The sequence below is a fragment of the Vespa crabro genome, chromosome 6 (assembly GCF_910589235.1).
Source record: "Vespa crabro chromosome 6, iyVesCrab1.2, whole genome shotgun sequence".
NCBI lineage: Eukaryota > Metazoa > Arthropoda > Insecta > Hymenoptera > Vespidae > Vespa > Vespa crabro.
The window spans coordinates 3,286,839-3,314,046 of NC_060960.1; the positions used below are offsets into that span (position 1 = coordinate 3,286,839).

Below are 27,208 nucleotides of genomic sequence, written 5' to 3' on the forward strand. Positions count from 1 at the left end.
ACGTTCGATATTACAGCGTAATTGGAAGTTATAATATAACACGTGGTTAGGGCAAAGAAAAAGGTAAAATCATAAGTAGAAGATAACGAGTAACGGTATATCAAAAAAAGGATGAATAATTTTAACGCCGGACATTCCCCTACTTTAAATCCAAAACCTCTTATCGGCCTCGTTATTTTGAAAACGATACCATAATTCAGCGGATCATCATAGGGTAATTTCTATGCGAATACGTACATATGGCCGGCACTTTCGAGCCGGTGGCGATTTGTCGGTCGAATAGCGATAACGCCGTCCTCGTTCGATGAAAGCGAATAATCCGGCCTCGATAAGCGAGTTATCGAGACTCCATCGAGTTTGACTTTATCGATTCTCTCTCTCTCTCACTTTCTCTCTCTCTCCCTCTCTTTCTCTATGTCTCTCTATCTATCTATCTATCTATCTATCTATCTATCTGTCTGTCTGTCTGTCTATCTATCTATCTATTTATCTCTTTCTCGCTTTCTGTCTCTCCACTAGGGAATCGGCTCTCTCGATCCAGCACTCTCGACCGCATACCACATGGCTTAATGCACGATTCGACTTCTTCGATTTTCGATCGTCTAGGAGACCTACGAGAAATCCTATTTCACCCTAAAAGATTTAACGCTTTTAACTTCCGCAAAAATGCCCCCATACCCGTCTATCTATACATTTTATTCTTTCCTCTCCTTACTCGTCCACTACACTTGGCATTTCCCTCTCCCTCTACTCTTTCCCATTCAAATTCTTTTCACTCTGTACAATTTAAATAAATTGCTAAACGATAATGAGAACACGAAATGATCCATGAAATCACTTGAAAACACGGATTATTATTATTTTTAGTTCGTACCAAGTGAACCGAAAGAAAAGTAAAAAACTTCGATATTTATCGAACGATAGGGAGAATCGAAGTTTGATCGATCGATGTAGTATGTACATACATACGAATAGTTTGCGTTATTTAACAGAAATATGAATATGTATTAGACAGATGTTCGTTGATGCGTCAACGAGAATCCTCGACGCTTTAACGGAATTCGTCGGTTCGGAGTCTGATTCGAGGCAGTGCAAACGATCACTTTGCTAATTACTCTACAAGAGTTTAATAGAATAAACGGGGGTAGGGAGGAGGAGGGGAAAGAGAAAAAAGAAAAGAAAAAAGAGAAACACCAGATCGCAAGTTTATTTCGATTAAAAATTACTTTTGACTCATTCTTTTAAAATTCAAGAAGAAACATTTAGATAGACGACGATCGAAAGAAAGTAAAAATTTCTTTTTCCGTTCACGGAATATCGAGAATTAGTGAGCACAGAATTCGTGATCCGTATCGAATGGGGCGATTCTCGAAGGGGCCGAATTTCGCAAGAAGAATTTGAAATTAACCTAGGAAAACATTTCCCTTTTCGAATAAATTCCACATATGAGCACGGTCCGATCGTGAAAAGCTAGATTTCAATCGAAAACATCAAACGATTTCGTAGTCATTTATAAAAGAATAAAAGGAAGACAAAGGTTTAGACAGGTTTAGATAGAAAAATGAAAAGAGTATAAAAGAGGTATGGGGGGAATATTCGGAGTGTGAAGAAACAAAAGGTATCCCGATAGCCCATTTGTTCATCGGCTTGGATCGTCACCAAGCCATTTTTATTGGCAGCAGTCAGGATGTTGAACAAGCGGATGGTTCGACGTGGAATTCGTTGACTGCGTGGACCGTACGAAAGAACAAAATGGTATTACGTTCGCCGTGGAGGATGAGAAGAAACGTAAAGAGAACGAGTTGGAAGCAAGCAGGATTCGGATTCGTTTTAAATGGCCAACTACATGACCGATTGTGCGCCGGACGATCTCGTGAATGACGAGTACGTATACGTGCAAAAAATATCTCGTACGTTCTCTTAGAGACGTAAATATAAATATACGCGTATACGTATAGACATATATAAATGGAAATGTGCGATAGGAAGACACGAGGTACGAATTTTAATTACCCTATCCGTTGAACAATTGTTCTCCGATTCAAAATTATTATCCAATTACGGATAATAATGCAAAATATTCTTAATTTTTCGTTAGTCGAATATTGTTTTTCTCTCCGTGACAATTTTAATCATTTTTCTTTTTTTTTTTTTTTTATTCTTACAAAGGAAAAATGAAAACAACAAACGTTACACTATTTTTGTTATAATCCTTAATAATGAAACGTATGACAATAGATAGTCATGAATAATAACGTCGTACGATCTATTTTATTCGATTCTATTGCTTTTTACTCATCACGTTTTCGATTACTCCATTTCACACTTTTCCAAAGAGCAGGAGCACGAACTTCGCCCTTCGTGCGTAACTTATAAATAAGTTTTTCCTCAGGCGACCTCGGGTTTGCAATTTGTTCTACTCGATATGCGGTCGTACAGCGAGAGAATTTTCTATCGGTCCAGTGAAAAGCGATCGACATCGGTTCTACTCTGCGAGATACGTTATTCCCTACCGACGCCAAGAAAACGTGAGGAATCCACTCGACGAGATACTCTGAATCCACTTCCCCATCTCTCTCTCTCTCTCTCTCTCTCTCTCTCTCTTCCCCTTCATATTTTTTTCTTTATAATACACATCCCCAATAAATGATTATAAACACTATAGTATACATTCCATACGGTGTAAAAGAAGGGTAACTCGTTTTCGCCTCGTTATCATTCGTAACATGTGCGTCCGTTCGCGGCGTGCATTTCAAACGATTATAATGTATACCATACTTCGCAAAATGTCAACATCGAACAACGAACTATCAATTTGTTAACATTCAAGCATTTTTTTATCTTCTTTATATATATATATATATATATATATATATATATATATATATATATATATGAAATTTTATCGGATAAAAATAGAAAGGAAAATATCAGGAAGAAACGCAACATATGAGATATTAAGAAATAAGTGTAAAAAAACATATACTCTTAAGATTTTTTTCTATCTACTGAAAATGATCTTATAATAAGTAACTATATGTACTAGACACAACGGATGGGAGAAAGTGATCAAAGATTGAACATGATTACTTCTAGAAAAAATCAAATATATGACAGCTTTGATATAACTTTCAAAATGTAAATTAAATAGATAGCTAAATCATTCAGAAAGAAATATATTTTAGATATTTTTATTCAATATATATATATATATATATATATATATATATATATATATATATATATATGAATTATTTGATAAAACGAATGTATGGAAAGAGATTAAAAGAAGAATATATAAAGTAATAGTCGAACTAATACTGATCAATATGACAGAAATAACACCAGATACGTTTAAAAATAATAAGTTTCTTAAAACAACAGAGAAACCAAATTCATTGAAAAATTTCAAGTGAAATTTTATCGGATAAAAATAGAAAGGAAAATATCAGGAAGAAACGCAACATATGAGATATTAAGAAATAAGTGTAAAAAACATATAAGCAGAATAGAAGAAAAGAGAATTATAAAAATTGTTAAAGATGAATCATCAATCTGAAGAAAAAGTATTGATAAACCAACGTAAAAGACGAAACGATAATTTAAATCTATAATCAATAAATAAACGAAATTGATACAGTTCTAGAAAGAAGGAAAGAAGAAAAAGAAAAACAGCTTTAGTTAAATTCGTAATTGATTGATCAAATTGAGAGATATGTTTTTTTTTATCTGTTTATTCTGAAAAAAAAACGTTCAGCAAATTTCATCACCTTAGTGTAACATTAAAAAGCTTTTATACAAACATATAAACTTGAACGAAATACATATTTCGATTCAACAAAATAACACGGTCGGCTAAATAATCGGTTGTGTGTGTGTGTGTGTGTGTGTGTGTGTGTGAGAGAGAGAGAAAGTCTACGTTTCCTCAAGAATTTGATAATATAATTAAACTCCATTCTTACAGTGATCTTTAGCGTTACGTTCAAACTGGAAGAAAAGGAAATCAAATTCTTTAAAAGCTCTCATAATAAAAGTCTTTCTCCTTTCATACGATATAATATCTTAATTTTAAAGTATTCGCATCGCCTTTTCTCTTTTTATTTTCGGCAAAAAAGAATAAAACAAAACGAACTTCACTAAAAATTTCAATCCACTTGCCATTGGTATACTTTTAACCCTTCAACCACGTTAACAATTCCCATTACCGTGAAGTCTCTCGAAGTAAAAGAAAGAAAAAAGGCAAGACGGATGATGAGTAAAAAAAAAGAAATAAGAAAAAGAGAGAGAGAGAGAGAGAGAGAGAGAGATCGTTTTCTCTCTTCTCTAACACACCTTTTCTCTAGGAAACGGAAGAAAAGGAGAATATCGATTACGGCAAGTAGAAAAGCGATCGGCCGGATGGGCCCATATCGTACGATCCCTTTTTCCTTTTTCAACCCCTCGAAAGGCCATCTACGGGTTATTTCGTGCAAGCACGCGAAACTACGGTGTACGAAGCGTTCGTTCCGCCACTCCTTCTTCCATCCATTCGAATCTCTGAAAAAAGAAAAGCTCCGGCTTTCTCCAGCGGCACTTTCTCTCTCTCTCTCTCTTTCTCTCTCTCTCTCTCTCGCTCTCTTTCTCTCTTTTTCTCTATCTCTTTCCCTTTTTTCTTTCTCTCTCGATCCAAGAGAAATACGTCAACGATAATAGTGGCCCTGCGCTTTCTACCATCGAGCAGTAGCAGCATCCTCTCTCTTCGCCCCCTGATCCTTCTCTTTTTCAAGCTGCCCACGATAACGGCAATCGGAATTAATTTCTTCGAGAGCGAGCAAACGTTTTAATGGTTTTTTCACATAACTAGAAATCCATTAACGGTCTACCCTGGCTAAGCTTCCTTCTCTTCTCTTTCTCTTTATCTGTCTTTCTCTCTTTCTCCTAACCCCACCCTTCCCTACCACTCTTGGTAACATCGCACGGTCGAAGAATTACGCGTTTTTTACTCTTCCAACGGTACCTACCCACCTCGCGTTATTCGCAATGGTAGTGGTGGCGGTGATGGTGGTGGTGGGAGGTGAGGATGGTGGTCCGTGCTCTCTCCAACCCCTTTTCACAAGTGCGATTTCTGCACCGTTTCAACCAACCCTATCGTTATTTCCCCTTCTCTCTTTCTCTCTCTCTCTCTCTCTCTCTCTCTCTCTCTCTTTCCTCACTACGGACACTTTCCATCCTTCATATCAACCACTCCTTTCTCTCTCTCAACCATTCCTTTCTCTCTCTCTCTCTCTCTCTCTCTCTCTCTCTCTCTCTCTCTCTCTCTCTATCTATCTATCTTTCTATTTCCATCTCGCTCTGAGCCCCCTTCACCGCGAATATATCTTCGAAGTCATTCACCGTTGCGCACCCTTATCGCGCTCGGAGCGGATACGCCACTTCCACGAATTTTGCAGGAATTACGAGCGTTGACAAAGAGCGACGTGCGGTGAGTGGAGAAGAGAAGCGTTCCTGCCTATGTGCCATACAATGAAAGCAAAAGGGATAGAAGGAGTGAGGGATACAGAAAGAGAAAGAGAGAGAGAGAAATCTGCCATCATCACCAACACTTTCATAAAAAGTCGTTTTCTTTTTTTCGACTATAGATATATGAAAACCAACCATAATGTTTGCCTTTCAAACGAGATTTCTGTCTGCTCGGACCAACCTTCGGTATAGACCAATCCTATCGATGTTAAAATCACATGTTTTTATACGAATAAGGAGTAGTAGTCGAGAAAAGGAAAGAGATATAGAAAGAGAACTATTGATGGGGATGATTGAATCTCAAAATCCTTTTAAACTAATTTTGCCGAGTAAATGTTAAGTGTTACATTATCCTTTTACTTTAAGATTTAAAATACGATTATAACCAACTCGGAAAATGTTTCGTAAGTTTTGCTTTATTTGATCAATCCAATTCGTCTTCCATTCAGACAATTAATATACCAACTGTTTCCTATTTTATGGATTTATTAACGCATGCACGTGTATAGAAGAACTCGAAACAAACCGCTTATAATATTTTTTGAAAGAATGAAAGAAAAAAAAAATATAAAAATGAAAAATAAAGGAAAGAAAGAAGTAACTACAAAAGCGATAAGAAAAATTCGATGGTTCAAATAAATGTAGTGTAAAAGTCTACGAAAGATTTCAAGTTCACGTCCTTATCTTCCTTAAACCGTCGCGACGATACAAAGTTTCGAAGAGAGAAAAAGGAAGAAAAAGGAAAGTAAAGAAAAGAAAAGAAAAGAAAAGAAAAGAAAAGCAGAGAAAAGAAGAGAAAAGAAAAGCGATTTATAAAAAGAAGAGAAAAGAAAGGAAGACGGGAGGGAGGAAGGAATGAAGAGCAGGCAATGGCATCGCTCACTAGACGAAAACGGGAGCGTTAATGCTGAGACGGACGTTGGCCTTTCCAGCCGTGAATGGTGGTCGGTTCGAACTTTTAATTACTTGGTACTTAAGAGGTGGTGGTAGGAAAGAGAAAGAGAGAAAAAGAGAGAGAGAAAGAGAGAAAAAGAGAGAGAGAAAGAGAGAGAGACTCGAAGCAAACGTGGAAGCAGGATCTAAGAAAAAGACAGAAAGAAAAAGAGAAAGAGAGAAAAGAAAAGAGAAAGAGAGAAGAGAAAAGAGAAGGTTGCAGACTTTGAAATGAGCAGAACGACAGAACTTTCGCGTTGGTAAAATAGGTTTTACCCACTCGAAACTACCTCCTAACAAGACCGAAAATCTTCCGAACGTTTCTTCGGACAAGCTTCGCAGCTTCAAGAACTTTGAATGATCTCCTTTTCTCTAGCGGATAAACGTGAACGCGACCGACCGATCAGTACTTCCAACCTTTCTTGTTTTTTTCTTTTCCTTTATTTTTCTTTTTTACTTTTTTAACCATGATCGCAAAGAATCCCTTCTGATCTCGACTAATTGCGAAAAATATAACAAACGATTATTTTCAAAATTAATTGAAATATTCGAAATCTCTTCTTTTCTTTTTTTTTATCTGAATTTTTGCATTCCATATCGAGTGTATGTATATTCACTCTATCATCCAAATAATCTAAATGGATTGGCATAAAATTTTTAGTATAATAAAAATAAAGTTACTCGCAATGAGAATCCACAAGTAATTTCAATTTAATCCAATTTTCAGTTTTGAAACAGCAGATATTTAAAAAATTCAAAATTTTCGAAGAAATTGCATACACAACAGAAAGAATTCAAATTCTGCAGAAATTTTCAAAATAATATGGGATATAACCATACATTTATTCGAAATTTTTTATGGAAACAATCAAAGATAATGAAGATACCAAAATTTTAATTTGTCGACTTAACGATGTATTTCCATCTGACCTCTCCGACTAAAATGAAGGGTTGGTTTTTCTACTTCTTTATCACCGAACGAAAATCATTTCGCAAAACATTCTGAGCATTCTCCTCTTTTGAATTTATGTTCTCGTGTAAATGTATTTACCTTGTGAAAAGTTTCACGAGCATTCACTGGGGATAATTAATTTAGGTGATATTACTTCGAATTAGAACGGGAAAAACGATACAATGGATGCTATTCGTTCTTCTTTTTTTCTGTTCATTTCTTTGGTACCCATATACATAGACGCACACACACACACATAGTTTTGTTCGGTAGTTTACAGAGCTCTTGCAAAACCGAAAAAAAAATATTTCGAATAAAATGTTTCGCTGGTTACCGCAGAAATTTGAAGTGTTCTTGTAGTACGCGGGATCACAAAAAACAAAAATATTATATTCTCCATGACATCGGAAACAATCGATTTCGTAACCTGGTACGATACAATGTCATTCGATTCTTTACCGAACAAAATTGATCAAATGAAGTAAAAGTATACATAGACATATGATATTTATCGAATTAAAAAAAAAAAAAAAAAAAAAAAAAAAATAGAAAAAGAAACTGACGTTATTTATAATACAGAAGTAAAATAAAATGAGATAAAAAGAAATTCTCTCAATAAAGTGCAATTATTAAAACGGTTAAAAATAAACGAATAAAATTTTACGTATTGTCGTAAAATTTTACAAACGATTAAATAAACTAACTTGCAAAAAGGAACAGCGATTCGAGAAAACGATGTATTAAATGCGCTTTACAATCTGATACCGGTGCACGGTTTGCGTTACTTCGCTTATTAAAATCGATACACGTTCTGTCCGGATGGTAGAGATATATCATATACACATATATTTCAACGCGTGTCCATCAGCAAACAGCACTCGTACCATAATTTGCAAAAGGGTGCATACGTATACTTGTGAAGAATATTTTAATACAGAATTTTTAATGAATAATAAAACAATAAATTATACCTTTAACTATCACTTAACAAAAGAATGCAGAAATATAATTATATTAAGAACTTGATTTAACAATTAAGCAATTGAGAGACACAAATCTATATTAAATAACTAAGCGTAAAATTCATTGGTAGCATGAAACGATCTAAGAAATGGATACGTAAAAATGACATTCGAAAAAATCCATTTTTCCCGCGCCCAAAGCAATACTCGTCGCCTCTGTATTTCCCTGCGGGCCAGTAGTTTCAGTGTATTTAATTGAAAAATGTATAATTCGTGATTTCCCGAAGGAAAAGATTTGTCTCTCTCTCTTTTTATCTCTCTCTCTCTCTCTCTCTCTCTCTCTCTCTCTCTCTCTGTCCCTTGCGATCGTTAATCCACGTTGGAATAAAATTCCTGAAGGACGATTTCCGACGAAGCAAGACGATTTGATCGTTCGATCCGTCGAGATCGGCTTAAGCTTCATGGACTCAGTCTCTCTCTCTCTCCCTTTCTCTCTCTCTCTCTCTCTCTCTCTCTCTCTATCTATCTCTCATTCTTTCTCTTCCTACCTAAGAGGCTAAAAGAAATAGGGACAGAAGGAAATGGAAAAGAATACTCGAGCAGGTTTTGAAGTTTTTACTGAAAGCCCTCCTTCCGATGGTATCATCAATTATTTCGTTCTTATCAGTTCTCTTCGAACGAGACGCATCGACAGGATCGTAGTAACCGATAACAATGTACCTCGTTTATCGGTGGATGAAAGACGTAAACAATTTCCGGTGAATATTGCTCTAGCATCCGGCAAACGCATCTTTCTTTTTTATTGTACTATCCCGTATAGGTAGTAAAAGCTGTTTCGACGAGAGAAACGAAACGATAGAAACGCTTAGATATCTGATCATACCTTATCAAACATACTTTATCAATTTTTCCTCGAAAATAACGCGTCCTTCACGCTTCGTGAATCCTCCAACGATTACGGTCCCGTCGTTACTCTCACAAATTTATCGCCCGTGGAAATTAGATCCCCATGTCAATACGATCTTGATTATAACTCGTGTCCTCGTCCCTCATAGGGATTATCGTAAAGGCTGACGACGTCTCAAATATTCGTAAAATATTCCTGGATTATCCCGCGGGATTATTTATTGTAACGATCGTCCCGTTCCGATCGACGTTAAAGATCAACGCGTGTGATTTTACGACTCGTCGAGTTCGCATTCTCCACGTATTTCACGTACACGTTCGACGTTCCGAAGTCATTACGAACGCGTCAGTGTCAGACTGTGTCCCACCGCACCACGCTTGAAGAATAAAAAAAGAGAGAGGAGGGAGAGAGAGAGAGAGAGAGAAACGAGAAAAAAGAAGGAAAAACGAAAAATACAAACGAGAAACGGCGAGGACGCAAGAAAATGGAACAAAAACGAAACGAGGATAAAAGATCGGTTGCAACAACGACACCAACCGACCAGTGCAATATTTCTTTGCTGTCATGAGCGGTCGTTTGGCCCAGATATCTCTGGCAACAACTTTCGAGAGTCAAAACTAACGTGAAGCGCGATCCCATTGATCCGATCGAATTGAACGGAAGAACATGACTCCTTCCAAAATGGAATATAACATTGGATACTCCTATGGGACGATATTACAATGAATTTCAACGACTTTCAAATATTTATTAGACAAATTTATAACGTTGTCTTCGAAATCATCGTGCGAACTATGAATTTAAAAAATATTCTGATATGTTTTCAAATCGAATAACTTTTTATGGAGCTAACGAAGAATTCTGAAATTTCTGTAGTATAATATAATAATATAAGTGTAAGGAAAATTGAAAAAGTAATCTTTTCTCTTTTAGCAATAATTAAAGATACAAAATAAAATATTCTTGGATAATCTTATTAAACGTTTTTTTTTTTAATCGGATATATACATTTTGTAAATCTATTTGTCTTTTATGTATCCTCAAAAATATCATCAAAATCGATCAATCCTAGAGCGAGTTACACTTATCTAATAATTTTTTGATTAGCGATAAAATGATAAATTTTACGATATAATAATTTAAACAAGTATAACTTGCTCTAGTTCTGTTTATAAGATCCACATAAGACAATTAAATTTACAAGATGTTTCTCTTTTTATAGAAACCTTTGGTAAACAATTTCAAACAGACTCATGTTATATATTTTATCGTTGTTACAACAAAACAACATATTGTTTAAATTCTTTACATACTTCATATACCTACTCTACATTTCCATATCTACTCAAAAATTCAGAGCACTTTGCTTAGTCTACAAGAACTTATTCCATTTCAAAAAGTATCCGAACATTCTGGGACAAACTGTATATATGTATGTATGTATATATATATATATATATATATATATATGTGTGTATATATATATAAGAGAGAGAGAGAGAGAGAAAGAAAATCTAATCTCCGCGAGATCGAAATACATCGTATATGTAGATATTTTTGTAAAATGATCTCTTTCATAGAAAAAAGAAAATAAAAATACAAGGAAAAAGAAAATTATTAATTTATTTAAAAAATGAAAAAAATTCTCATCGAAGTCACCTTACGATCACTTTTATCTTAACTACAAACCAAAAGATTTACCACGATATTCACACGTATTCTTTATACAACGAATAACAATGAATGGAATTATTATATGAGAAAAGATCCGTAAAAGGAGAAAAACACGTACGAATATATTCACGCAACAGACAAATAAACAGATAGAAGTCCTCGTGATCTATCGAATATACTCCGAACGGAGAGAAAGAAGCCGTTTGAGGAACGTTCAAAGAAGAACGTTCGAACGATACGACGGCCAGAGGCGTACTGGCGCTTTGTAACGCGCGCGCCACCCTTCTCCAAGAAACGAAGAATGCCGATGAATGCCGAACGAACGACGAACTACGAATGAGGGTTGACAACCCTCGAAAGCATCGCACTTTGAGAAGGATACGATGCTACTGCACACTCGTTTACTCTCCTCGACCATACAGACTTTCCTACGCGTTATCTAATTGCCTTATGACCAGATAAGGGTATTCAACAAGTGAAGAAACGACCAGCCGATAATAATCTTCCGAAAAATCGACATTTAAGTTTCGGAATCTATCGCGCATGCGCTCCTACAAAAAAACTCATCCAACGTATGTACCTACACACGAATCTTGTTGTCACTCGATAATGATATGCTAATCCCATTAACGCTCGGATTTATTTTATCGCGGTCACCTACCAAACGACTTTAAATTTATTTGCGTTCCTGGCAGATTTAATACTACTTTTCCTACTTTTATCCAAAAATCACACTTCTCTCTCTCCCTCTATCTCTCTCTCTCTTTCCTCCTCTTTCTCCTTTTCTTTCTCTCTCTTTTTGATGTCATGTTCGACGCATATACGAGCGTGCCAATGAAAATTCATTAGACTGATGAGTGCTATCGTTCTTTATCCGTTCGTTAGCAAGAAATAATAGATTAAATTTGTTATCTTATAGGCTCTTCGTTATCGTACAGAGTAGTAGAAAAATTGTTTACCTAAGAAAATTCGTTCGTTGTTTATTTTTTATATCGAGTACAATTAGATGCCTATTATCCCATAAAAGAATGCATAATAGCAATTTTTTTTTTACTAGATATGATTTTCATTGCAAATTGCCAATATTATATAAGTATGCAAAAAAAATTATAAGTATCTATCCAAAAAATGAAATTATGTTGATCTTCGTATTTTGAAATGGTCACGAGTAAACAAAAATTTTTACTATCCACTATCTGGCCCATTCAAAACTGTGCAAATATCTCTTATTATAAACTCTTATAATTTCAAATTTCTTATAACTTTAACCAACGAGATATTTGATCGGACATTTATATCGATATAAAATAATTAGTATCGTAATAGCTAATTTTATAAGAAAAGCTTTCTAAGAATAGATCCGAAATGTGAGAACGTGTACGTTTTCTCTGTAAATGTGTTGTAATAGCTGTCACAGGTGCCGCTTCGTTAAATTGTTAATACGTTGTAGCAGCAAGCTCGTTGGAAATTTCTGTACTTAATGCATCGCCATGCACCTACCGTGCGCGATAAACTTCGTCATCCCGATTGTCAACGAGTTACGCGATGAAATCGCTCGGAAAATAAAAAAAAATAACGGGAGAAGGGTGGAAGTCGATATTCCATTGCTTTTTACGGTTCAGAGAATTTCTTATTTTTTTGTTCATTCGAATTCACGATGATTTGATTCAATCGAATTCAATGAAAAACGATACGATTTATAATTAAACAAGAGAATATTTGTTTCGAATAAAAAAAAAAAGAAAAAAAAATAAAGAATTATATAAAACATACGAAACAAAAAATATATCCTTATTTAATTTTTCCACGTGCTCGTCAATATTTTGTTTTAAATTCTTCACATTCTATTCATGAAAACAATACAGTTAGCGCATGCGCTTTAATAAATATATAATACCTTCATTTCAATAGATATAAAATGTTGATAATTTACTTTACAATGAAATAATACTCCAAGCTTTCCACAACGTAGAAAAAACATTCTCTCATGAGAATTGGAAAACGTAACCGTACCTACTTACAAAGAGAAAGGAACAGAAAAAAAAAACAAATCGTGAAAACGAACAGGAGGAGATTAAAGTTCGAAAAAATCAATACTTGATAATCGTTATCATTGAACCAAATGATGGTTGAAAGGGACTCGAACGAATAGATACAATATCGCTGAAAGTTTCGTACTCTGAAATTGCTGGAGGACTCTAAGGATATGAATGAATCAGGTTGCTTGATGGAAAGAAAGGACAAAGAGAAGTTGGAATGGAAAGGTGAGATTAAAGAGTAGGGAGAAAAAGAGAGAGGGGAAGAGAGAGAAACCATGGTCACGGACTAACTACGTGGACCGAGGTCGAAGGTTACGACAGATACGGATGCGACATTGTGCAGCTGGAGATATACGCGTCAGAGAGATCCACATTGTGATCAAGAAGGACCAGAGAGAGGGAGAGAGAGAGAGAGAGAGAGAATTCTGACTTTACGTCCGATAACGAATGCGTTTCGTGGTCGACTCCTTGTTCCTTCGAATAATATTTCAAGTTACTTAGAGATATGTTTGAAATGTACCCAAAGCTTCAATATTACAATCTTTCGTTTCCTATGGAAAACCGTAACATTTCAGTGTGAAATTTTAAGATTAATTATAAATCATGCCTTCTTTATAATCTATGTTAATGCTCTATTCAACATAACGAATTAGATAGTGAATTATTGTTAAAAAAAGAAAAACATTTTAAATAATTTGTTTTATTATTTAAATAATATACAGAAGGAAAGTAATAAATCATTTTTATTCTGAACGACATCAGACATGGAATAGAAATGAAGAGCAATCATAACGAAGATTTTTCATGAAGTAAATGTTAACATTTAGAAGTACGTTTAATTACTTTTATGATGTAGATGATGTTTTGCTATGACCATTACTTTGCTATTACTTTTTCTTTTTTCAACATGAGTCTACGTGTCCATGTAGGTTACAGGAAAGGTAGATATTAAAATTACTGTGTACTTTGTACTGTCAAGCGGTACGTACTGAAGTCAAAACGACGAGATCGTCTGCTTGTGCAGTAATATAACGTGTCGTGTTTAACATCCCCTACGCTATATATATATACTTTATGACTGTGAAAATATATGGAAGTACCAAATATGCCCTAATGTTTATGAGATAGTCGTTTAATTTAAAATACGAAATTACCTTGTAAGCTAAAATTGTAGAGAAATTCTATCGTGCTGTATGTATATTGACTTAATTACACTAAGACGAGTTAAGTAAAATTAATAATTTCTATTAGAAAAAAAAATAGCTAAATTATAAAAGAATCGTACGATCAATGATAATAATTGCTGAATAATTTCTACGTAATAATAATGAAAAATAAGAAAAAATATTCCTGTGAACTGTTAGAATAGAATCAATTGACCTTGAGAGATAGAGTAAACGTAGGAGAGATACGACCATCCGATTGGCTCATTATCCGTACACCATGTCGCGGATCCCATCCACCCTTCGCAATTTGTGCTCGGTTTGATTTGGTTCGATTCGGTTTGCTTTCGGTTCACCCTAATTCGATCTGGTTACCGCGTATTCGACGCAATGATTTGATGCTACTACGTCGACTACCATATTTTCACGAGTTACGATGAAATCTCTTGTAAATCTCATATATTATCATTATTTAATATTAAAAATTAATTCGATATCTATTATGCGATTACGATATCAATTTCAAGTACATTACTACTTAAATATCCTGTAATCCACAATAAAATATTACACGATTTTTCTAATAAGTAAAATAATTTAAACTATTTGACCAGCTAATATTAAACAATCTATAATGAGATGTTTAATTTTCTACTTGAATTTTCGAGAAAAAAATAGCTATTCGATCTGGATATTCAACCAAGAAAACGGTCGTCGTGAATCACTTAACACTGTCAAGGAGTATCGTTCGAAGGATTAATCGGGTATTCACAGACATGAACTTCAACATTGCCGTGAGAGATGCTTTCAGCAGACTAAATTCCATGGTGAACGTCAAAATAGAGCCGAAGAGGAGATAGCACGTGCCATTGAACAATCAAACAATACCAACGGACAATAGCTGATGCGTTAAGTGCCTGAAGACGGAGGGCTGGCCAAAGGATGCTTCTGGAAAATCAAGCAACGCCAAAGAAACCATTATAGGTTTGTAAACTTCGGTTTTCACACAGCAAGAAGAGAGAGAGAGAGAGAGAGAGAGAGAGTGAGTGATAGATAGAGAGAGGGGAGGAAACGAATAGATGAAGAGAAGCGCGATTTGAGGGTTGTTTCTACCCCATCAATCATGGTATTTACGTACACGATCCACCAACTGAGTCTGAACCCCAAAAGCACAATGTCGGCAAACTCGTCGAAGGAAGAGATCCGAATTTCTAAGGTATTATAGAAAAGAAAAAGACAGACATAGTCTAACGTTGCTTCTACTTCGAAACCACTCATCTTTGACGACCCTCCGCATTACTTTCGACCACTTCATTCTTCGCATAATAATGTCTAAGTGCCAGCGCCCAATTCCATCAAATAAAATCGATGGGAATCAGACCCAATTGATCCGAAATTATTATGGAAGAACTAAAGAAGTTATCGATCGATCTTTCGTAATATCCCATAAATGATTTTGCGATATATTTTACTATTTAAAGCTATGATATTTACAAAACAAATAAAATGTATTCTCTTCGATAAATTGAAGTCGACGCAAATAGGATTTTTCCTTTCCATCTTTTCCTTTCCAAAACTTCAACGAAAACGAAGCTGAATTTAAAGAAAAGGGACTCGACATGACATTTCACTAGACATTTCACTAGACGAATTTACTTTGAGAGATTTAATGTAAAAATGTTTAAAGAAATAACCAACCCATACCTTTTAACAGCACTCTGTTCCATTTCTTACTTTTCTTTTCTTCATCCCTTTTTCAACCCTAATTCAGCCAAAGTATTTTTAGTAGCATCTAATGTCCTTAAATGATCTAAATTAAAGGAGAAGCTTTATAGCATTATAGCTAATGAGTTTTATCCGAGAAAAAAAGAAAATTAGAAGCTTGGTAATTACTCGTTCGACATATTACAGGTGCGTTGACCATTCGACCCAAGTATACAAAGGCCACATATACCAAGCTGACTAATTACAATACATGGAAACGACCTATCGTAGCTGTTACGCACATAAACTGTATCAAACCTATTCTATTAATTTCTATAAAATCCTTTTCTGTAAAATAGGAAAATAAACGATGATCACTAATCGACTGATATGAATTAAACTTGGACACCTGGCTACATACATTTGACCGTGTTGCTAAGAACATGCACATGTATATATTGCTTTACCATCAAAGGGTTAGCCTATAAACACGTTCGTGTGTGTTATTGTGCGTGAGTATGTGTGAATATACAGTGGTAGAACTCTACATGCCTGCTTTAATAAGACACATCCTCGGTAGAGACCAGCACGATCGGTACCACTGACACGAGATCTTCTAGAGCTCTCTAGAGCGTCGCAAAGCTTCTCCGAGCTTTGCCTTCGAATTACCAACTCTCAGAGATACTCTCGAAACTTTTTCCATTCAACGAATTGTCCTTGTATGAACGATCCAAACTTTCTCTTATCCTTTTTATTTCATGGATCACCTTTGGAAAAGCTTTTCTTTGTTCGTTTTTGCATAACACGATATTCTCGAAGATAGAAAATGCATTTGCTATGAAAACATATTTGATTTATTATTTCTTGTAATTCGGTAATTATATTATTTTATTAAAATTAATATCAGTTTATATCCTGTAATTAGACAATACTTCATATACGATCGATAGATCTATCAGTACATCAACTTTTATTTATATATTAGAAAGGATTAACAAAAATTTTCTTATTTAAAACATCTCTTGTTGATTAATGTCGTTCGCAAATATTATATTATCAACGTTCTGTCTATCTTCAGGTAGACACATTGTTTATATAAATAATATTATATAATATTTAACGTTGGAAACTCTTATCAGTAAAATAGAAAACTATTTTGTTGAAAAGAGTTTCTTGTCTCATGTGTTTCAATTCTTCGTTAGTTTCTATCAACTTTAACCATCTGTTTTATATTGTTGGAAAAGCGAGATTCGAAAATTCGATAAGTATAGATAAAGAAGAATGAAAAAGTGATAAGAAAAGAGTAGAGACGATAAAATAGAATAGGTAGTACATAAAGGTAAGAGATAATATCTAGTAAATAGATATGTACAGTACATACGATGACATACTTGGTGCGAAAATTCGTTTACATCTTACGTGAGATACATTTTTACGTAATTTTCCATTGGTATCTCGTATATTTTCTCATTCTATCCATATCGAAGCTATCAATAAATATCTTATATATTTCTAACGTGAACTACTATTTTTCTTACCGAAAATTGAACGGCATCGACCGATCGATTGGCATAATTTGAGCGCCACGTCTCAATAACTTTTAGTAATAAGGCGAGAAAAATGAATGCTCTTCGTTATCGTAACATCCATCAGTCTCAATTATCACGACAAATTTCTTCTCTAGCTCGATAAAAGAAAAAGAAAAGGAAAAGGAAAAAGAAAAAAAAAAAGAAAAAAGGGAAAGGAACGAGAACGAAAATTGAGAAGGGTAAGAATCATGATACGCTTCTCACCCCATCGTACTATATACATATTTCGAACGAATTCAACTATGTTTGAACACAGTTATGATAGTATTTACGTGTGTACATATTTTTAAAATTGTAATTACAATGCAAACGGTGCCGAATCATTCATCATTACGGGTCACCAAAAACGGCACGCGTTGTTTCCTTATATATCGAAACAGCAAATGTACGAAGAGAAAGGCGATTCTTTTAAGAAGAGGGAGAATAAGAAAAGAAGAAAAAGAAAAGAAAGAAGAAGAATGGTTTCGACTCGAATGAATGAAAACAAAAAAAGAAAAAGAGGGAGAGAGAGAGAGAGAGAGAGAGAAATAAAGGTAAAAAAAGAAGAGAGAAGGAGACCAGCGCTCGAGAACATTCGGAACATGCGAGCGATTTTATCGTTACTAGTCGAACCAAAAAAGAAAAAGGATAAGAGAGAGAGGGGTAAGGCTGATAAAAAAGGACGAAGAAAATACAAGAAACAGAGAAGAAAAAGAAAGAGAGAGAGTAAGAAGGACAAAAAAAAGGACAGAGAGGAGCCTTTCCCGTAGTTAGAAACAATATTGTACGATTAAAACAACCAAGCCAAGCTATTGTCGCACGACAAAGGGATAGAAAGACAGAGAGAAAGTTGAAACAGAGGAGAAAGAGTGAGAGAAAAAGTGAGAAAGAGAGAGAGAGAGAGAGAGAGAAAGAAAGAAAGAGAGAGCGCTGAGACACGCGCCCTACTTTTTTCCTTTTCCTTTTCTTTTCTCTTTTCTACTTTCTTTTTTTCTCTTTTTCTTCTTCTTTTTCTTCTTCCTTTTCACTTCTCCGGAGTCGTTCAAGCGAAACACAAACTCCGCGGATTTCATTAAAATTTCAATACGTTTCGTCAGTCAACCTCTCCCAGTCCAACTCCCAACCCAACCACCCCTCTCTCCTATCCCAATGTAGAAAAGCGTGGATAGAGTTGGGGAGAGTGAAAACGTCCCTAGCTTTTCTTCCACTCCGGAGGTGATTCCCGGCCGGCAATCTACGTTCCCTCGGTTCGATTTTTACGAGGTCAAAACCTAACGCGAGAGTTCCTTGCCTCCTGAACGGGCCACGAAATTGACGGTGGAAGGGCAATTTCGAAAATTACTCGTTACAGAGGGTGGCGTACGGAAACCGTCACACCCCGTTCCCTTTCTAAACCGCCTACCGTTTCGGTCCTGGCGTAGCTGAATACACCTATACAGAGAAACGTATACAACACGGAGTATATGTACGTGTACGTCTCTAGCTAATACGTATATATCTATCTGGTTACACACATATATGGACGTTCTCGAGAACACACAGAAATGATGGTGTAGAACCGAATCGGCCAACCCTACGAGCTGTGAGTGACGTTACCACGGTGCATTTGGTGCATTTGATGCATCCGCTAGGTTTCTACCCTACCTGATTATTCTGCTCGGGACAGCTTAGCTAATGCATTCGATATTCCATATTGCCGAAAGCTTTTGCTTTGGCCAACAGGTAAACCGCGTTTAGTCGTCATTTGCATTTCTCCTATGATCGCAACTAAGCGATCCTCAACGCAATTGTATGTACAATCGATTTTTTATAAAAATTTATATGTATTATATTTTTTATAGATATATAGATGAATTCATATAAATATATAATACCTATCGTACATAAATGTGTCAGTCGCTAAGAATTATTGAAACTATCTTCTTAACTAATCCCTTTTCGTTATAGATTTCAACGGGCAGTTATTACCATTATAAAATGTACGTCCACGGAACGCGTTCTCACCGACGATATTAATTAAACCTTACTTCGAATTGTCCAAGTTATTCACGCCCTTTCTCGAATTCATCGGGAAACGTATTCGAAATACGAAAAGGGAGAAAGGAAGGAATAAAAGTTCGCACTCGGTTCGGCACGTAATACCTCGTCGGAGTGTGGTCTAATAAAAATAAACTTTGTTATGGGGGCCCAAGACTGTGTGTGAAAGCGCACAAGTACTATCCTTCGAAAACTTTATTAACCAGTGAAAATCTACGTAAAACTTCCTTATAGCTTAAAAGGGGACGAGAGTCTTTAATCAATACAGTAATCTCGAATTGAACGACGTCATTGCAGGATCAGAATGCGAGCAAGTAAATCTACCAAGACGGAGCAAATATCTCTATAATTACAGTCAGCACAAATAGAATGCATTGTATTGGAGGTAAAGTGCATCTCGTTTAGCACAAGACTCCTCGAGAACTTGATTCAGCTTCGAAATCGTTTAAATCTGACAATCGTCAATCCGCCATCTTTAACGAACATAAAGACAATGTGATTTGCATTTAGACGCTCAGGCACACAGACACACACACACACACACACACACACATGCATATTACAACTTCTCAAGACTTCTATGTTCAATATGTTTAAACAACTTCGTAAACAGAAAACAAAAAAATCAAACAATAACTATACACATGTTTTTTCATATTAAGCTTTCATAGTCACTATATAAAATCTTTACTTTTACTCTTTACTCTTGCATTGTTCAACGTAATTGCATGTAATTTTACTTGTGAGCGACGCAAGAAATAAAGTTGCAATGATTAAAATCCCGATTTTACAAAGCAATAAGAGTTTTTAATTAAAAAGAACAAATAACATACGGAATTTCATTGAAAAGAACACATATTTAATATAATTCTGTTCTTTATTTCTTTTCCCTATTCTTCCTTCTTTAATGCAGGTTCATACATGCGTAAACTTTCAGGAAATATAACGTCAACAGAAACTATACACTATATAGTATATATATATATATATATATATATATATATATATATATATATATATCCAGGTAGACTCTTAAATTCGTAACCATGGATCCATAGACGGATCAATATATCGAAAAACAGAGAAATTGAAGAAAAATGTTCTTTGATAGGAAAAATAAAAAAAAAAACAACAAGGTATATCTACTGCCTACTCTACAACTGATGAAAAAAAAATGCTTCGCGAAGCGTATTCGTTAATATCGTGTAGCAAATAAAATAAAAAAAAATAAATAAATAAAAAAGAAAAAGAAAAACGATAAAAACGATAGAAAGGTGGAATATGAGAAAAATCTACGTAGGTACGTACATACACACATACTACGGGTTTGTACGTCGAAACGACGAGCAATTCGTTAAAACGATTCGGTATCGCGCAATTCGAGAGAAGACAAACATTGTGTGTATTGCAGTTACGGCGAGTAAACAAGGATGCGTTCAGTCGTACCTCGTACCTCTCAAAGATACACCAGGATCGTCAGAGCGAGGTCCTGCGTTCCCGGAGAGACCAACAAGCAACGACCAATTCCCTGCAGTCCCTATATCGAAGTAGCAACATCGACGCTCTCGGATCCTCTCCACGCTCACGCTCGTACGCCGTAATGGCGATAACCTTTATAGCTTTCGAAGCAGAGATATCGACTAGCTTTATACTTTACTCTATAAAGAGAAAGAGAAAGAGAGAGAGAGAGAGATTATATATATATATATATAAAATATACATAAAATAGAGAAAAAAACATTCCTGTATATCTAAAATGAGCTACACATATACATATTATATGCCGTAGACGAAAATATAGAAATAAGAACAAAAACGAATAGATACATATTATATACAGAAGGGAGAAAGAAGGATACATATAAAAAGTGAAATATACACAACAGTAGTGACACATAAACACAAAGAGAGGTATCATACTCACATGCATATACACAAAAAAAGAGACATAGGTACATACAAAGCAGAGAGGGTAAAGCATATATACACACGAACAATAGCATAGAACTTACACAAACATTCATATACACATATAGGCATTTACAGAAGGAATCTCCTCTCGAGGGCACCTGCCAGAAACCACCAGCAAACTATACTCACAACCACAAACTATAGTCCTCTTGTAGGTAGAATCTATGTACGCGATTCCGTCTCCCTTTCCGCGAGCTATACTACCGCTTCGTTCCGCTCGTGCGACTACTTTATTATTTATCTCTTTCCCTTGCACGCCACAACTCTCCGCGAGGTAGTCCCACTATACTTATTCGTGCCTCTCGGCATTTTATTTATCGAAATAGTTCTTTAGCGGCACGATCTTTCATCGCCGTGCGTAATCACAACAAGAAAGTTGACTTTTCAATAATATTTACTTGATTATAATGTATCATAGATATTAAATATCATAGATATTTAACAAGGTTATAATTTAAATAGCAAACTTTCAATAGATATGAAAAAAGAAAAGAATATTATGATTAAAAAAGTCAAAGAGAAATTAGAGATTATGGAATTAATAATTAAATAATATTGAAGAACAGTATTAGTCGAAAATAAATCATTTTCAAAAAAACATTAAAATTGAAATGCAAATGCATAAAATTTATACGTTGAAACGTAAAATGACAAAGAAAAAAATACTCTTTATCTATAATACAGATAATTTTTTGAATTTAATGAGTACACAAATAATATCTCTGCAATCATTTTATACTGTTTTCCTTCTCATTCACTAACCTGTTTCAATTCAGATACGTTTCTATAAAGAAATTTGTTTTTAGTTTCATCATCAGCAATGACTTATATGTTTTAATATCACGCTAAATTTATTATAATAATCAGTTTTCAATAAATAATTTTTATTTTAATTATGTTTAAAGCACGTTAATAAATAATGTTTTTTACTACTCCGTTGGTTTTATTTGAATTATAAAAGACTTATAAATGAAGTTTAATTACAAGTAGATAGATGAGAACTGACTTCATTTGGGTTAGCGTGTCCGTATTTAAATTAAAAAAGCACAATAAAAATAATGATGTAGATAATAAGCAGAAACTAAAGCTATTCTTTAAAATATCTCGAAACGAAATTTTTAGAGATATACTACTCTTCAAATCACCAATCGAATTATAATAATGAATAATAAATAATATTATAATATATAATTAATAATAAATACATATAAAATAAATAATACAAGTAAGATTTTCTCATATTTTCTGTATTTTGTATAAATTTGTTATTGAAAAATATTATTAAATATTTTAAAGAGACAAATGCAAATACTATTACCGGAAGAATTAATTATATTTAAGTAAACAATGATAATGTTATTATACATTGATAACATAGCCTTTGTTCATCCGAATAGCAATTGAAAGAATAAAATTGAATTGAATTCATATGATTATCGGTTTGAGGTTAATCATTTATTATAAAATTGAACAAGCTACAAGAGAGAGAGAGAGAGGAAGAGAGAAAGAGGAAGAGAGAAAGAAGAAGAGAGAGAGAGGAAGAGAGAGTGAGGAAGTGAGAGAGAGGAAGAGAGAGAGGAAGATAGAGAGGAAGAGAGAGAGAGGAAGAGAGAGAGAGGAAGAGATAGAGAGAGGAAGAGAGAGAGAGAAAGTGCGTCGACGAATAATTTCATGGCGTGAACGTGTGTGGCGTTAAAAGTGTCGTCGAATAAATGCATAAAAATTGAAGTAACGCACGCGAACGTGGTGTATAAAATTCGCCGCAAGTGGCAGAGAGGGGAAAGGAATGAAAAAATATGTTTCGTTTATACGAATGAAAAACTGTGACCACGACTCCAGTCAGAAATTTCATTTTTATATAATTCAAGATATATATTTTAAATCGAGTGACATCGAAAAATGGCTAAAAATTTTCACTCGCGTTAAATATTCGTTATATTCAGTGTATAATTAACAAAGATCGAATAATCGGTAACAATTTTGATTAAATATTTTATAATGGAACTATACGTTTTAACGACATCACATATTCTGTAATTTTTGAAACGATTTACACGTATTTATTACGACGAGAAATTGTCGTCATAAAGAGAACAAAATTTATCATTGTTCATATAAAGAAATTTTATAAATCTCATTTTTATAAACTTTTAAAAATCGTATTGTCGCTAAACATTGTCTCCCTTTATATATATATCTCTCTCTCTCTCTCTCTTTCTTTTGAAAACACATAAAAGAAAAAATTCGATTTCCTTCCTTAGATCTATCACTAGACCGAGCACGTTTCTCAACGAAATAAGATTTCATTATCGACGCAGACAGTAGGGAAGGACCGACATTATCGGTGTCTGCTATCGAAGAAGGTTAGTACAGTCTTGTCACCGAGAAATAGATAGAGATAAAGAGCGTGACAGACGTGGAAGGAAAGAAAAGAGAAAGAAGAAAAGGAGGAAGGAAGAAGTATACGAGAAGGAGAGTATAAGGTAGGATAAATTTTATTAGAATTCGAGAAGCCGCGATATGGAGGAACGACGAGTATCAAATCGATCGAATCTCAATTTGAACGGTCTCGTCGTACAAGACGAATATTTCGCTTCACTGAGCAGTCTTTCCAAGCATAGATGTACAAGATATCAGATAAGAGTCGGTTCTTGAGGTATTCCAGAGCTAGTGGAAGGAGATTATAGATATATATATATATTTATATATATGTGTGTGTGTGTGTGTGTGTATGTGTATGCGAAAAAAAAGAGGAAGAGAGAGAGAGAGAGAGAGAAATGAAGGGTGTGAGGTTGCACAGCTGTGTTAGCAACCATCCCTTTCTCGGTTCTCTACAACACGAAACTCCTTCCTCGATAGAAATACGCGTGTGTCAGACGGCTGACGCCCAGGCGCAGTACCAAATTTTCACGAAAATTTCTTCTACCCTTGTTACTAGGCTCGTCGGCTTTTTTTTTGTCTGTTTTTATATCTCTCTTGTTTTGTTCTGTTTTTGTTATTCTTTTTTTTCTTTTTTTTTCTATTTTTTTTTGTCGGCGTTCCCGCTCGAAAGCATCCGATTAAACAGACGAACAAAACGTCACGTTCATCGGATATGACATACCACGCTTGATGCAGACCCTCCGTAAATGTCTTTTAAAATTTGATACAATAATTTCATCATTTTGGCGAACTTATTGTTCAGTGAAAAATGTATTTTCGTTTAACGCCAAACGCATCACCAGTCAAGACATATTCTTTCTCACTCATTCACTCACTTACTCACTCACTCACTCACTTACTTACTCACTTTGTCTCTCTCTCTCTCTCTCTCTCTCTCTCTCTCTCTCTCCCTCTCTTTTCTTATAGTCGTGCTTTCAAAACTATTGTAAACCAACATATATGTCTACGACAGTAAAAATATTTAAAAAATGAGAAATACAAAAAATACAAATTCGTCAACGATCATAAAATTTGTGCTTTACCAAAATTTAAATTTCTATTGTCATTTGTAAATATTGCAATGTTTTTAATAAAAAAAAAAAAAAGAAAAAGAAAAAAAAATTCTATAAAAACACATCAATATTTTATATTCATTCATTTCTTTAAGTCATATTCTTTAATAAATTAGTTATAAAAATTAAATCATATAAAAAGTTAACAGTCGAAAAAATATGCTTTAAATATAGCAACTAAATAGAATTCTTCTTGAAAAAAGATAGACTTATTTATTAAATTTTTCTAATACATGACACAAAAGATTAATATTAAATTAAATAATTAACGCATGAGAATAACAACTCGTACATATACGTATCTGCAAAATTTCTTGTTTTTATGCTAGTACCTATACTGCAAGTATATACACGTATGTCTCTCGAAATATATTGAATTTACCTGGAACGTCTCTGAAGCTCGACACGAAGAACGAAATTGAAACATGTGTGCCCAACACTCGCTGAATTCTCTTATAGCAACCACCTTTCTATCTTTCTCTCTCTTTCTCTCTCGTTCCCTTTCTTTCTTTTCTCATCTTTCCTTCTGTTTTTGCTTCGCGTTATACCGAAAGAAGTATCGACGAACGGGGCCGTATTGTCGACGAAATACGCAAGTAAAAAAAAAAAGAATAGAAAGGAAAAGAAAAAAAAGAAAATGAAAGAGAAAGATAGAGAAACGTGCGGAAGGTAAACGACAAGTACACAAGAATTTTCTGAATTTTCCATCTATCCCTTCATATCTTTTTTCTCTCAACCATGATCTATCCTTCTATCTCGTACACTCTCAAAGTAATCTCAAAGACGAAATAAATTAAAAATATTTAACGAAAGCTAATCGTATTATCTTCATCTTTTTCTACTATTCTTATCATCTTATGATATATATATATATATATATATATAGTTTGTATGTATTACAAGTACATATAATATATTCTTCTTTACATAATATTAAACTTGGTTTAATTCAGATAATACTATATCAATAGCATAAACTCGTTAAAACTTATCCTTATCGTCTCTTCGAAACTTCTCATTGAAAATCAACTTACTCTGTTTAAATCGAAACAGCTTAACTGTATTTAATTAAGGATATCGTCGTAGAAAAGCATCATTGACCCAAAAGGAGAAATTCGTAAGGATGCATGCATAGGTGAGACAGGTCCAATTGGAAACGACATTTCCATTGTATGTGTCTACGTGCTTCTCATTTGCAAGCTACCGTGAATGCACGAATAGGAAATAACGGTGCCAATACGACGTGTCGTACAAGCAAGAGAAAGGCCAAACGTGCAGCCCGCGGGCCTGTAATAATATCGTCGGCTCATTAGTACGAAAGGGATAAGTTTCTTGGTTATAGTTGGCGCAGACACTCGATAGAAGCGACTGTGGATAGATACGATGTTCTATCTCTCTCCTTCTTGTTTCATCTTTGAAACGAAAGAGAAAGAGATAGAGAGAGAGAGAGAGGAAGAGAGAGATAGGAGACCTCTGAGTCTCTAGAACTTTCGTGATCCACGATGTTTAACAACCACCGCCATTCTGCCTAGACACCCATGCTACTTTCCTATATACTACTTCAATGTCGGAAACGTTTCAATGAAGATTAGTACACATGATCGGTATTCATGATAGAATGCAATTTTAGTTGCTTTAAAGTTAAGTTAGTAAAGAGAATGAAGATAGTTTCACGGGAAACTGCTCGTTAAGAATTTGTAACGTGCATATACTTATGTACGTGCAACGTTCGTATCTCTACGTGATACGCCATTTTAATTAATTTCCAAGAATATTATCGAAATTATTAGCAATGTAAAAATATATGAGATTTGTAAGAAACTATTAAATTCGTACATACATTTTTCAGATTTTTTTTAATACTTTAAAAATAAAACGTTCCATATGTAAGATCTACTTCGATCGTTATGAAAAGTGGAATAGTGGTAGTAATAGTGAAAGATCGGGCGAGGAAAAAAAGGGAGAGGAAAAGGGAAGGAAAAGAAATTTCGTAAAGAGCGAAAGGTCATAAAGGCCGTCGACGAAGAAAAGGCGAAAGATGGAGGAAGATTGCGGACGACGGGGGGAAAAGGGGTAACACCGTAAAAACTAGTAATTCTCATGGGGTCTATAAAAATGTTTATCGCCATCAATAAAAAGAGTTTCCACGTCGAGGTGCTCGCAACTAACCGGCCATCCCTCTGTATCTCTCACCCCTTTTCCTTTAGACGTTAAAGAGGATTAAAGAATGAAAGAAGATGAGAAAGAACGTAGAAGAAAGTAAGGCAGAAAGATAGAAAAAGAAAAGGTCATGAAGGAAATAATA

General features: G+C 34.7%; 1 protein-coding gene across 7 annotated transcripts in view; it reads right to left on the reverse strand.

Annotated features, from left to right (window-relative positions):
* The window catches only part of LOC124424929, a 157,578-nt gene extending 146,380 nt beyond the window's left edge, over positions 1-11,198 (reverse strand). The window contains exons 1-2 of one of the 7 annotated variants that reach the window (XM_046964567.1): positions 10,955-11,188; positions 238-633 (exon numbers count right to left, since the gene is read on the reverse strand). The gene's annotated coding sequence lies outside the window, so the exon portion shown is untranslated. Of the gene's footprint in view, positions 1-237; positions 634-10,942 lie in introns of all 7 variants that reach the window. The other 6 variants (XM_046964561.1, XM_046964560.1, XM_046964562.1 and 3 more) reach the window with 6 other exon arrangements.
* Between the last annotated feature and the right edge of the window lie 16,010 nt (positions 11,199-27,208).